This window comes from Calidris pugnax, unplaced genomic scaffold (assembly GCF_001431845.1).
Source record: "Calidris pugnax isolate Ruff unplaced genomic scaffold, ASM143184v1 scaffold18, whole genome shotgun sequence".
NCBI classification, from domain to species: Eukaryota; Metazoa; Chordata; class Aves; order Charadriiformes; family Scolopacidae; genus Calidris; species Calidris pugnax.
In genome coordinates this window covers 4,676,109-4,685,887 of record NW_015090812.1, presented here as the reverse complement: position 1 = coordinate 4,685,887, position 9,779 = coordinate 4,676,109, and the positions used below count along the sequence as shown (strand labels likewise).

Sequence of the window (9,779 nt, the reverse complement as noted above, 5' to 3'; positions counted from 1 at the left end):
GATGTTTCAGGATACTCTACCTGAAGGGTGTCTTATGAAACCACAGCTTCCCTTTCCCCCTTGCTAAAAAGAAGCTGGTGGCAATAGGAGGGATGTGTGGGACTATTTTCGATGGTAAGGACCATGATTTTTTTCTCTGCTCTGTCAGCTGTGCTGAGCATTACACCAGCTGGGTCAAGTAGCGTCGCTTAGGAGTTTCCGGAGAAATTGGGTGGTTCAGGCTTTTTTTTGGCTGTGGATGGACTTCTGCACAGGGGCGTGGAGGTGTTGATGGGCCTCCTGAGCCATCATTCAGGCATAGTCTGTGTCAATTCTATAAGGGTCTGCAGAAGCAAGACCCAGGGTTTGCCCCTAGAATGAGAGGGAAGCAGCAGGAGAGAGCAGACAGTGGGCTGGTGAACATCTTGTGTTGTCAATTCTCATCTTTACTGTGATAATCTGGATTCCACAGATAACATTTTTCAATAACACAGTCCTTTGCCATTATCTCTGCTTCTGTGTTCTCCCTCTTCTTCCAGACTGTGTAGCAGATGGAAACCCTTCAGATGTTCATGTAGGGTCAAGAGAATATCAAAGTGGCTCTGCAGACGATGACTTTCAAATAGCCATGGGACTGGACTCCACCTGGGAAACCAGAAAAACCTTGTGGAGACCAGGCCCCAGGTCAGAACCGTCCCTGCCCAGAGTTGTGACTTACCCCAGGGAGGAGAGCGAGATGTTACTCTTGTTCTTGACGAATGACTACTTGGTTTTGCATACACATATAAGTACCTTTTTCCCTTAATGAATGTGCTGCAAAATGGAATGAGTATTTTTTCCTAAATGCATCAACCACAGAAATTTCAGTAAATGGAGTCTGCTCTTTTTACAATCCTGAATCAAAATGTCAAACCAGCACAACTCAATTATGGGAAAGGAAATAAAGCAACATGCTGAATACCAGCAAGTTATTTATGAAATACTTCAAATTGCCAATGCCATAACTACCTGTGGAAAATGAGAACACACAAGAGCATAAACTCAGCTGTGGGAAAATTGACTCAGAGCAACTTGTTTGCAAAGTTTTAAAATTAAATTTTTCACCCCATCTGAGTTTTATAGACTGGTTGCACCCTTCAGTCTGTTACTGGTTTGGCTAAAAAGATTTTTTAGGTGCAAAGAAATGAGGGGAAGGGAAGAAAGAATCAGAATTCATGCATTTGAATCTTAAAAAAGGTAAAGGGACTTGTTATTTTGTCAATACAATATTGATTTGCATTTTGCTGTTCTTAAAAAAGATCAGTCACCCCAAAATCCTTTCTACAGAGGAGACAATATTGCAGTTGAATAATTTTTCTTTGCATTTTTAAGCAGAGCACCTTATTCCATATTTTGATGAGAGATAAGGTGCAGTGACTCTAATGTCATGGGAGGTTGTACCTGAGTGCTTCATAATTGAATGCAAAGCCAGATATTTCCAGTGAAATAAGTGTCTTTATTTATGACAAAGGCAACAAATTCAGAACCTCTCTACAGCTAATGGGAGACATTAAGTAACTCCAAGAAATACATTTGGCATTAATGCAATACATTGTTTTTCAAAAGTAATAATAACAGTTTGAGCCACAGTTGGGAAATCAATGACTGAAGTTATTTGCTCTAATGACTACATGTACAGATCACCTCTGAGTAATACCGTTCTTCTAAAGGTCAAGTTATTAGATCCTGTAATTTGTGAATATTTTTTATTTTCTCCATTGCTATGGGAAGGCAGGAGCTGGGAAAGCAAAGGTCGTGAGGTCTGGTTAAATCATTTGAAGAGTCGGATAAGGGAGTACGTGTGTCCTACGGACCCTGACCTCTGCACCCAAGGATGAATATACTGAGCCTGAGCAGAGGTAAAACTTGTACAACAGTATTGTGGTAGGACTGTGATTTTAAAGATATCTACTATCATGACATATATCCATATCATGATACTAATCTCATGCTCTATTTGGGACTCTTGATGCGATTTGCCTTGGTCTTGCTGTGCCTGGGATTTCATTCTTTCCTCTTCTCTCCCCAGGGCTGTACTGGTGCCCCATTATGGCACCTCCACCCCAGCAGGAGAAGGGCTGGAGGCAAACAACACATTCCTCCTCTTCCCCATCACATCCCTCTCTCTTCCCTGCAAAGCAGCAGAGCAGAATTGGCTGCCTTATCTGCAGCTGTTGGGTCCCAGCAGAGACATGTGCTCGAAAAAGGAGTGCTCTGTGTTAAAAAGTAATTCTGCAAGACGGAGAAGGTTCCCAGTAAGTGCAGTGTCCCCCTGTGATAAGCTTTGGGGTTTATCATGGGTGATCCCAGCCCTCCAGTGGGACTGCCTAGGAAGAAAGAAACGAAATAAGAATGAAATCTATAGTCCTCTGGATTTCTAGTGACCTCTTCTTCAGACGCTGTAATAGGGCTGCAGAATGTGGGACCAGTGAGACACTTGATACCCACATCATGAAGAATTCAGCCCAGTCCACCTGCCCACCATTCTAAGTCTCAGCCTGACGACCACACACCACGGCCTTTTTAATGACAACAGTCTGAGTCTGAGGGGTGCACAGATGGAAAGGAAGTGCCTGGTTTTGTGCTAGAACTGGTGGAATAGATGTAACCACTGCTGGGAATACCCAGTTCTTATCCCACAGGAGCCAGGCCATGAACTCAGCCCCTAGCAAGATAAGACCCACCCAAACTCCTGTTTTGGCAGCTCTTGAGTTTCAGTCACGTCCTGGCAACATTTTCTCTTTTTGGTTATACAGAGGAAAAATGTCAGAATTCACTCAGTGTGATTTTACAGCAGGCAGAGTTGGTAATATATGGTCTCTAATGTGTGAAGTGATTTCACTTTTCATTGACTAGATGGAGACCTGAGAGCACTCAGCCCTTTCCAGGATAGAGATCTAAAGAGCAGTCAGCAAAAAGTAGCATGCTACCTCCTGCATAGTATTGCCTGTACTTAAGCTGCATTCATGCTGAGAAAATGTGGAGGTAATGCACCTGAGCCAACACATTAGGGGTGTTCCTTTTGTGTAAGAGACAAAAATGGTACGCACAAATTGCGTTTGTCATCTCATTTCTTTCCAGGTAAGAAATCTCAATCTGAGAATGTCCAAACTTCATTCCTAAACTCCCCAGCATATTTAATTGTCTAACATGCAATTTACTTTATCTGATGCAGCGTTAAGTGCTCATAGTGCAGACCAAAGCAGGTCTGTCCCTTAGGGTAGCTGCAAACCTGGGACTGGAAGGAATTGTCACTGTAAACCCAATCCGCTCTCAAAGCTTAACCCTCCACCTATGAGTAGCCAAACTACCCCTTCAGATACAGAAGCCTTTCAGTCTCAGATGTGAATATGAATCCCAAACCCTGCAGCACACTCCCACCTCCAATGGTAAGGCAATAAGTAGAAAGGGTGGACTGTGAGGAAAATAAGTAGCTCTAAACCTTCAAGTGACCAGAAGTCTGAGTGGTGTGACCTGGTGTTTGGCCAACTCAGATACACACAGTGCCTTGGCGGCCTGGAAGCTTGGAGGAAGGAAGATATTTGGAAATGCATCCACTCAGGAATAGCTCATGGAGAGGGGAAACGCTGGCACGTTGTATGTGGGAGATGATCACAGACTATTTTCAGGTGTATTAACTGCATTTTTTGAAGATGGAGCGATCAGATCACTTGGGACAGGGAGGGAGTCTAGGTCACTCATGGGAAAGTAGTGTGAAAGTTTGGATTAATTACTGGCAGCAATTTGGGGTGGGTGAGGGGAGGGAGGTGAAAGGGAAGAAGAAGAGGATGTGGCTGGCATTTGGGGACTGCAGGGGAAATCTAATTCTTACACCCTCTTCCCCTCTGGCTCCACTTCTCATTCATGCCTGGTGATTCATCATTGTCTCTTACTATTCTTCTGTGTAGGGATTAAAGCTCCCAGTCACTATGGAAAATACCTCTTACATAAATGTTATCTGCTTTGTGGAGAAAAAAAACCCCAAAAGATCATAAAGTTTCAGCAAATCTATGCCAGCCTTAATGGTGAGTAACATCCAAGTGATTTCCTTCAAGTTTTGATGAGGTTTTGCATTTGAAGTTTTGGCTCTGACTCTTTACTTTGCTGCTGATTAGCATGTTAATGGGTGGCAGTTGGAGTAAAGATCCCTCAAATACGTCACAACTGGAGAGGTTGTTCCACTTGAGGAAAATAATGTTCCTTGCAGGTTATATTTCATATTTATCAGCTTGGCAACAGTAAGTGTTATGAGGAGCTGAAGAGTCCTCAGTGGTAGCAGAAACATTTCAATAAAGTAATTTTCTAACTTATTCAGAAGACCACAATATCTTAAATAATAAAAAAAGAAGTGATAAGGTGGTTGCACTGAGCAGTCACTCTGTACTCTGTAGTGTTAGACAGGGGATGTGGAATAATACTTTAACTCACCAGATATCTGTTAATTATGAGCCAGCCAAAAATAAAACCATGACAAAACATGATACTTTCTGCAGCTGCTTGCGTGTCATTTTGGAATAGGATGAGGAAGCATAAAATATCCCAGGACAGAGAATAATGAAAGTGCAGAGCTTTGTTTCAGTGATATAATGGGACTAAATTGAATCTGGACATTACACTTGGGGAGTTCAAACACCCATGGAGGGAATTCACTGGCAGATCATTGGGCTGTATCTGAACAGTACTCAGCATCCATTGCTAATCCCACAGAGTAATGTAGAGGAAAAGGAAAATGGAAATAGAGGAGCAGCAAGCGTGAAGAGTAGGAAAGGATGGAGTTAAAAGGACTCTTTCTACAGCAGATAACAGAAGGCATTGGTCTGTCTGGTCATTTACACCAGAGGTAAAGATCCGTAAAATTGGGTTGATACATCCTGTCAAGGACACTGGGCAATAGACAGCCAGGTTCAGCTTTATCATAATCTGCAAAAAATTCTGTGGTTCAGGCTCGTTTGGGACAAAGTTGTGAGGTGCAATGCCAGGGGTACAACATCTGTTTTCTTGCGCTATTTGAAAAGCGCGTAAAGAAGGAAGAAAAGAAGGACCGGGTGAAACAAAAAGATTCTCCTCCCAGGGCTTATTGACCCAGAGGTGATGCAGATGTGCTGTTGTGGCAGGAGGATTCAGCACAGATTGCTTTCATGTTGTCCTTCTGCACCTGCCAAAGCTCCCGCTGCCGTACGCAGCAACGCTTGTGTGACAGTCGCCCTTGTGATTTGCTTTTTAATGGCAGATCAGGCGACAGCATGACACGTTGTCAAGTGTTCCCATCCAAACGTGTGCACACTTCTGAACTTTCTCTAACGTGGCAGCAGAAATGTGAAGAGAAAGATTTTGGGGAAAGTTATTTTCAGCCTTACAGATTTCAAATTCTTCCCTGTTTCTGCCTCAGGAGGGAACAGTGTTTGTGTAGATTTCAAGTCTCACAGCATAAAATGATTCAGGGAAAAGTACTTGGAGTTTTGGCTTCTGGCTCATAGCTCTCCTAACATTTACACTTTTCCAATTTGTTCTTCTCTTTCAGGAACACTATGTTCAGTACCTAAAACTCTGGGGTTTAAGTGGAAAATGTTAGGCTAATCCCTTATAGCTTTCAGAATCTAAGCTCTTCTGAGTTTTTTTAAGGTACATCTTGAAACCGGTTTGGAATGTGAATATTTTAACAAATGTTTGGGAAACACATAGGCTTTCCAGTCTAATGATTAGGAAGAAAATGGTTCCACGGTACTGGTGACACATAACAGCCTTTTATAGAACAAGTTTTTAGGAGGCAGGAAAGCTGCACGTGCTTAAGAAAGGAAGGAACTGGAAGGAAACACCCAGGAGCACACATTTCTCTGGCAGCTAAGGAGCAGACCTAACATATTGTTAAGCATAAATTGGGCCTGAGAATTAGATCAGTGCTTAGCCATTATTTTATGCTAATGAGGAGCATAAGTTTAAAAAGAACAGTGTCTCTTAATAAGGCAAAAATATCATTATAGTAATTGTGTCTTATTTTAGCATAAGGAAATATAGCAGTTACATGGTGCAATTATATTATTGGAAGCAATTTAAGTGTTATCTTATTTCTCTATAGAACATAATTAATACATGTCTAATATACCAAGAATGTTGTTGGATCTTGTACTAATTTAATTTTCAAAACACAAGAACTTTCAGCATAGAAACTGTGAAACCCTAAGTAGCCACTAGCTCCCAGTGCTAGCGGTTGTACAGAATATTGCTTGTTTATATTGAAGTGATAAGTTCTCACCTCGCGGTTTCTGCTGTGACTGCAGTTCCCAGGAGCTCTGAACATCATATTTTGAAGGCTGAGAGTGCCATTAGACAGGCCTGTAAGCGTTTCTCAGACTTCTGCTGTCTATATTGATTCTGTGCCCTTTCCTGCACTTCAGAATCCTTCACTCCTTAAGGTGATGCTGAGCTTCGTGGCTAATGGAAGTGCACGGGCATCTCTCAGCACGGAAAAGGAGCCCCAGCAGCACATGGCAGCTTGGTACAGTGGCTGTGAATGGGGAGTAAAGAGTCATAGAATCACAGAATGGTTAGAGTTGGAAGGGATCTTAAAGATCATCAAGTTCCAACCCCCTGCCCTGGGCAGGGACACCTCCCACCAGACCAGGTTGCTCAAAGCCCCATCCAGCCTGGCCTTGAACCCCTCCAGGGATGGGGCATCCACAGCTTCTCTGGGCAACCTGTTCCAGTGTCTCACCACCCTCACAGAAAAGAATTTCTTTATAGTATCTAATCTAAATCTCCCCTCTTTCAATTTAAAAACATTACCACTTGTCCTATTACTACATTCCCTGATAAAGAGTCCCTCCCCATCTCTCCTGTAGGCCCCCTTTAGCTACTGGAAGACCATTATAAGGTCCCCCTGGAACCTTCTCTTCTCCAAGAAGAAAAAGTACGCACAAGATGCACGTAGCTGGTATGTAACCAGGAACTTAACTGGACAGAGGGTTAGAGATGGTGCAATGAGGGATTCAGGTGAATATAGGCTTTTGTGATATTGCTGCTACAGTAGAAGGAATCTGGCTTTTCCTGTGGATTGCTTCTGTGAGCTGCTTTGAGGGGAAGCAGTTGCTCTTCAGTTGCCCATGGCCCAGAGCTGCAGCTTCCACTTCACGTCTGTTGAGTCCCTTTCTGCTGCATCCCTGGCAGATGATGTCTGTGAAGCTGAACCTCTGGGCAATGATCAATAAGGTGGTCACTAGCAGCAGAGATTAGGCAGAGCTGTGCAGCAGGAGCGAGCTGCCCGTCCCAGGAGAGCAGCAGCAGCAGCAGCAGCACGTTCCCACCAGTCACAGCTTCGCTGCCGAGTGCGACAAGCGGAGAATTGGACCCTCACTGAATATATTCATACATTTTTTTCTTTTCTGTGTACTGGGGCTGAACAAAATACTTATGTCTAGCAGGCAAGCGTCGCATGCCTCAGCCAAATTAATTTCCTCCATTTTCCATTGCATTTTTTTTTCAGTAGCAAAAAGTAATGAGAAATACTTGGCTACTGGTATTTTCAGCTACATCTATCCAGTCTTCCAGAACCGAACAATTTACCTGGATGCTAGAATATGAGAGCAAAAGCCTCCTCACCCGTTAGAGCTCTGAGACCAGCTACACTGGGCTTCTGCTTCCATTGCGAGCTCCTGTAATATCTGTCAAACATCTTTCAAGTCTGTATTTAAACTTCTGGGGACATACACACTTGACTCGCTCTTGGACAATGCTGCGTGACCCTGAGCCTCCCACTCTGCATCCATGATTCAGGAGGACTTTCATCAGGTCCCAGCTGTCAGCAGAAGGGGCCTGATGCTGCCCTCGTATGCGCAGGTGAAAGTTGGCCTTGGTTCTTTCAGAGCCCCTGGTGTGCATGGCTCTAAACAATATCAAAATTAGACCTTGAGTCTTAAATATTGTGATCCTTCTAAATTAGTCATCATTTCTCTGTCTTCTATGCTTTATTTTCTCAAATAACTCTTAGCACGTAGTCAATTACTTGCACTGTTGAGCCAGAATGTCCACTCTGTTGTGCTTGGTGCTACATAGTCCCTTTCTAATATGCCTTTCCTCAGCCCTTACAGCATGTTACAAGAGTAGACAGAGAAAGAACTGTGGGGTTTTTATAAACCCACTGAATTAAGATTTTGGGGTGAGAGGGAAAAAGTACTTCACTTGAATGAAGTACTTTAATACAAAGGAAAAATATTTTGATTACCAATGTTTGATGCATCTACCACTTTGAAGTACCAAAGTGGCATAATTTACATGAAACGTAGAATTACAGTAATAATCTTTTCATTCAGAACTTCCGATTCATCCAAGGACATCTTAAGTACCTCCTCGAAACTCAAAAGCCCTTAGTGATACATGTGAACACAGGGAAGGAGAGGTCCACTGGGACACCTGCACTGTGTAGGTGTTTCACTGCCGTTGACTGTTGACATTAGCACCTAGATGCCTTGAGACACCTTTAGGTGCTTACCTGTAGCCTTCCTGTCTCAAACACTTCTTCTAAAACTCACCTGTATGAGTGAGAAATCAAAGGAAGATAAAGCTCCTCAAAGTAGCTTGAAAAATGGGATGTGAATGCTTTTAAAAAGTACTTTGTTTTTCTGTGCCCCAGTCTCCACATTTCTGAAGAGAAGTGAGTGATCCTGGGTATGCTGTAGAGGTAATGTTTAGTAGTCAAGTACGGTCTGCTCCAAAGTGCTTTGCTCCTGAACCCAGTCATGGTTGCTAAGTGACAACAATCTAATTGTCTCTCATAAATTTGACTGAGGCAAGCATTTAAAAGCATGACAATGAAGTGCTAAGGACAATGCAGCTCTCCTGCTGTCCATATAGCAAACTAGGTTTGGTACTAATCTGTTTTCTGGAGCAGACAAAGGTATTTGTTTGCTGTTCTTCTCCAGTAACTTTATTATTCCCAGGAGTATTATAGAGAATTACATTAATTGCTATGGTAATCATAACAGGAAGCAATTACTTTCAGCAAATAACAATTACTTCACCTTCCCAAATTTATCTGAGACCACACCTGGCCTTAATCCCAGATTTATAACAAACATCTTTCTGGAAACTAAAAAGAATAGGTATTCCTTGCTCTTAGGTGGGGAGATCTTGCAAATCTGCATGCTGCGGTCTTTTCTCCTGCCAAACCCCAAGGACATAAACAGTTACTTAAAAATCTCATTATTTTTGTAAACATTTCATTGTATTGTCAGGGGTGTCTTGTGACTGTTTTTTGTTTGTGATTGGTAACTTGGTGTAGACAAAAATGCAAAATACCGGGATCTGGGAAAGGCTCAATTCCAGGTGAAAACTGGGACCAGCTTGGTTTCACTGGAGATAATGCACTATGTTGCTGTTACATTTGTGTTTAAGGACTTTAAAGAAGGTACCGATGTAAATATAGATTTAGGAGAAAATCTTAGTAGAGAACATTACAGCGCAAAACTGCTGTGTTAATATATGATTCTTACTATGCAAACTGATCAAATACTGCGGCATTAACACCGCTAAAATGTTACAGAATGCCTCTCAGAGACATTAAATGATGTCTAAAGATCAAATTCTTTAGGTTAATACCACGTATAATAGCTTTCCCCTGTGTTCCTTTTGTTTTTTAAGCAAGACTTGTATTTTACCCTGTACTGCTTGATAAACTGCTTTTATTTAATCCACCATGCCTGACCTAGATTGAAAATTTTCCTTGATAAACAATTACAAGGGTGTTGGGCTATTCACAGCAGTATTCT

The 9,779-nt window shown here is 42.4% G+C and overlaps 1 long non-coding RNA gene across 2 annotated transcripts in view; it reads left to right on the top strand.

The window, feature by feature from the left end:
• Positions 1-475: 475 nt before the first annotated feature.
• LOC106886323 overlaps positions 476-9,779 on the top strand; it is a 33,901-nt gene continuing 24,597 nt past the window's right edge. For both annotated transcript variants that reach the window (XR_001411633.1, XR_001411632.1), the window contains exons 1-3: positions 476-1,877; positions 2,048-2,273; positions 3,927-4,043. This is a non-coding gene — a long non-coding RNA (uncharacterized LOC106886323). The remainder of the gene's footprint in view (positions 1,878-2,047; positions 2,274-3,926; positions 4,044-9,779) is intronic.